At 33.3% G+C, this 4603-nt stretch overlaps 1 long non-coding RNA gene across 1 annotated transcript; it reads right to left on the bottom strand.

Annotated features, from left to right (window-relative positions):
• Positions 1 to 535: 535 nt before the first annotated feature.
• LOC146577167 (uncharacterized) lies at positions 536 to 4118 on the bottom strand. The gene is made up of 8 exons (XR_014889172.1): positions 3983 to 4118; positions 3228 to 3267; positions 3035 to 3081; positions 2678 to 2722; positions 1810 to 1839; positions 1288 to 1356; positions 1007 to 1081; positions 536 to 611 (listed from the first exon to the last, which is right to left on the bottom strand). It is a non-coding gene; the product is annotated as an uncharacterized LOC146577167 (long non-coding RNA).
• Between the last annotated feature and the right edge of the window lie 485 nt (positions 4119 to 4603).

Here is a 4603-nt window from a genome sequence, read left to right as displayed (position 1 = left end):
GTCTCTGTTATTGTTGGTCTTTAGTGAACAATAGAAAGTGTCTTCATGAGACTGTTGCCTAATGTTCAAATGTAGATAACACCACCTGCACCAACCTGTTACACAGCACAACCCTCTGGTGTAGCTTTGCCCATACGGTAAAAAAATATATTTTAAAATACATTTTAAAATATATTTATATATTTAAAATGTATTTTAGCACATATATTTTTTGGCCATTTTTTGTATATTTTGAAATATATTAATAAAATATATTTCAAAATACAATTTAAATGTATTTAAAATCATTCAAAAAATATAAATTTAACCCTTCATATATTTCTAAGAAAACACATTCACATTTAACATCTGAAAGAAATCTTTATTTGATGTTTAAAACATACATATAGCATATCAATCAAGCAAGGAATATTCATTTTATAAGTTTATTCTCATTACATACTTAAACATTCTAAAAGAAACACACACACATATACATATATGTGTGTATATATATATATATATATATATATATATATATATATATATACACACAGTCTCAGTTCCCCCAGCTTTCACGGCAATCCTCAAAGCCCTTCTGGACACGCTGGGAAACCCCTTCCTTACCGCCACTGTAACAAACAAAAGTCACAGTTCTATTACTTTTATCAGAGTTAAAATAAAAATGTGATTTATGTTAGCTGGCTTCATTTAGCAAACAGATATTTCTGTTTATATAGATACAGATATTAATACAGATATATTTTACGCATAATTTTACCTCTTTTTTTTCCTAGATGGGAAGTCTATCCAGTTCACATTACAGTAATGCTAACACCCCTTTTGGTCGTCTCTCCTTACCTTCCAGCATTCATAAATCTGTTGACCTTCTTTGTCTGAGACCAACCACTACAATGCATCATCACCTATTTGTATTGGTAACTTACTTTACAACCTATTTTAATGGTTGCAAAGTAAGTTACTTGTGCTGTATGCAATTTTAGATACACAGAAAGTCTTCACTTACTATATATGGCTGTCATAGTGTCCTTATCAAGGGCAGTTCTTCACTCTGCGCCGATGTCCGTTTTGCTCTGTCCTCCTATAAAAAGCATGAACATTTGAGTGTTTGACTAGTTTTAGATTTCCAAAAATTTGATATTTGTACAACTAAACATTTGAACTACAATATATGCTATTGAGCGATACTTTTATGGGTAATTTTTGGTAAAGAAACTGGTGACAGAGTTGTAGGCTTTTTAAAGTACTATTAGCTAACCATTTGAACTGACTTTCAAAGCTGATTACCTTTTAAATTGCTGTGGATCAAAACCTCCAGTGGGAAGGCGGCCATTAGAAGAACACGCACCATTGAACCTGAAAATAACAAAAACAAACAAAAAACAGAACAATATATAAGAGTCCGGTAGGGTAATAAATCTCTTCTGAAGCAATATAGTTATTTTGGGTGAAAAACAAAACATTCCTCTAAAATATATATACTGACATCAGCAATCAACATCATGATTGTAATTATTTCCTTTTTAGTACATCTACTGCTGTTTGCATGTGTCAAGCACTACGACTGTATCTATGCATATAAATTCACCATATATATCCAGCAAAAATGTTTTGTTATAGGAAAACAAACAAAGGCATTCAATCAGAGGTGAGAAATTAATTGGGAATATGAATTATAGGTGAACTATTCTTTACCTACTAGCAATCAAGCTTCTTTAACCAAGAAGCTTGAAATATTTGAATGTAAAATAAAATAAATAAATAAATAATAATAAAAATAACATGATGTAATTAAAATGCACAACTTACATTAAGGAAATCTGCATTTGTATCCACAGGCTAAAAGTAAAACAGTAAATGTGTTAGTGATAGTACAGGTATTTGTAAAAAAAAAAAAAGAGGCAGTAACTGTGACGCTTCTAGTGGGATGCTAAATGCAGAGATTTATATTTACAGTATAATACTGCATGTACGGGTAGCTGTGTTGTGAACTGTAACTGAATATTAGAGAATCTCAGAGAAATTAAATGTATTTATTTTTTTAATTTATCAATCATAAAACCGTCTGTTTTGAAGGCCTGTTACGATAGCGACTTTTTGTTGGTCGGTATATTGCCCCATAAACAATTGCGACAAGTTATGTCATTGTCATTTTAAGACCATTTTATGTCTTTGAATGTATAATCATAATATAACACCATAATAATGCAAGATCTACACACTTTCGATTGACAAACCAACATCTAATTCTTAAAGCATTTAGATCATTGAAATTAGGAATCAAAATATTAGATACCTTAAAAACTTGAATAAATAGTAAGTTTTCTAACAAATAGAAAACAATGTTATTTAATGTTATTGTTTTGTTATCATTATATTTTATTTTTGTAAATATAATGGCACATAAATTACATCATCAACAATTATTGAGGTCATGTACATGTACTGTGTGTTAAGTCGATATATCGATTATTGTGATAGGCCTACTGTTTTGGTATCATAACGAGCTTGTCAAACATGCATGACCACTAAACAATGTCTAAGCAGTAGTATTGGTCTGAATGACAACAAACATAACTAGTGTTTTGGAAAACCTGTTAGAAAACAGTTATTTCAATAATTATGATTAGCATGTGACACAGACACCGCATAAAAAACTACAACAACAAATACTTACTTTAGGAGGATGGGGGAGGGCAGCATGAGGTTGAGACTTTGACATCTGTAAGAAACAAATTCATGTATTACAAACAAGTCACTTAAAAATACATTAATGTGGCAGACTGTTCCCTGTTCAGATGCAGTGTATAAGTACAATCAGGGCTGTCACAACAATGGGGTGGGGCCAAGTGGCTGCAACCCTAGGTACAATGTGCAGGTATATATAATTACATATAATATATGTGAATAAAGCAAGAATCTGTTTAGGTTAGTCACTGTGCTGACTGATGCTTGCTAGGTTTATATGATTGCAAACTGCACAAAAACAACAACAGCAACAACATTAATGACAATGACAAACAAAATTACTTACATTTATGTAAATCTCACATTAGGAAGATCTGCATTCGATTTCATGGGCTGAAATAAATAGGCAGAAACATTACTGCTAAAAAAAATAAAAAACAAAAACTCTAAAAAGCCTAAAAATGACTTAAAAAGCAAGGAAATGTGGAACATTGTAATTAGCGAACATTAATAAAGCATAACTGTTCTTTGTTTCTAACCTTGGTAAGTACTCTGTAGCCAGAAGGAGAGGTAGGATTTCTGTGAAAGCCAAATTAAATGTGAATAGGCTTTGATAGTTATTGAGAAGGCAGAATAATAAGAAAAGGCAAAAGTACGTCACAATATAATTAATTAAGTTACATATTTTGATTACCAAATTATGGAAGCGTGGAGCTGCCACCCAGGCAAAAGAAAAATAGAGCTTCACGTTATGACGTGAAATGTTTATTGTTCTAACATTATGCTTTTCATGTTTGTATAATACAGTGGTTCTTAACCTTGTTGGAGGTACCGAACCCCACCAGTTTCATATGCGCATTCATTGAACCCCTCTTTAGTGAAAAATAAAGTGTGTTTTTTTTTTCAAATTAGACGTAGATATGTTTTTTACTGGTGCACAAAATGAGCCGTGCACGTCACAGCGGAGGCTCTGCCGAACCCCTGAGACCAACTCACCGAACCCCTAGGGTTCGATCGAACCCAGGTTAAGAACCACTGGTATAATATAATATCACGTTATTATAATATACATAATTGTCACGTTCGCACAATATTGTACGGACGTGATAATTATGTACATTTTTCGTACAATGTTGTTCAAACATGTTGTTCAAACATGATAGTATATTGTTAGAACGATAAACTTTTCACGTTATAACGTGATATACTTATATTTCTCTTTTGCCTGGGTGGCAGCTCTACGCTTCCGTTCCAAATACACGAGAATAAAGTAATATTATATGGGAAAAGGCACCTGCTAGCTTGATGATGGAGGCTTCTTAGACTGGCCACCCGCCTTGGCTTCTTGTCGCCACTCCACGAAATAAAGGTCCGTTTCCTCCATGCCGGCTAATTATTCATCCTCATTAAAATCTCGTATATGTTCAGTTGGCAGAATTGAGAATTTTACATCTTCCAACCACTTAATTAACGCGAACATAATCGGCTTGTTTCTTCCCGTCTCCTGTATCCGGCCGTTCCTCTCGCTGTCAGATTTCGCGCCTCAGAGACGTCGTTATTTTTCAAAAAAAAAAAAAAAAGAAGAAAGAAAGAAAGAAAGAAACAGCAACAACTACTAAAGAGAGTTTTTGCACGTTCATTGCACATTTGTGGGAATGTTTAAATATTTAATTTTTATTAATTACTTTTCATTATATCTTTATTTTTTAAACCACCGTGGCAATGCGCATGCGCATACACTCCTGCACGCAAAGGGCTTTGGAGTTGACGTAATGTCGCAATGCATTGTGGGAGCGCAGCACCATCTTGGCAGGTCACGAATCAAAACAAGATTGCTACGAACCATTCTGAAACGTAGCTCAAAAGAAAATGACGGTATAGAGACAGATTCTGTCCAGATGCAAAGAGACGGTAC

Source organism: Mchenga conophoros, linkage group LG3, assembly GCF_057382185.1.
Source record: "Mchenga conophoros isolate Kocher_MC1m ecotype Shallow Benthic linkage group LG3, M_conophoros_male_GT1.1, whole genome shotgun sequence".
In the NCBI taxonomy this organism is placed as follows: Eukaryota; Metazoa; Chordata; class Actinopteri; order Cichliformes; family Cichlidae; genus Mchenga; species Mchenga conophoros.
The sequence above is the reverse complement of the archived record's forward strand: the minus strand, read 5'-3'. Positions and strand labels throughout refer to the sequence as shown.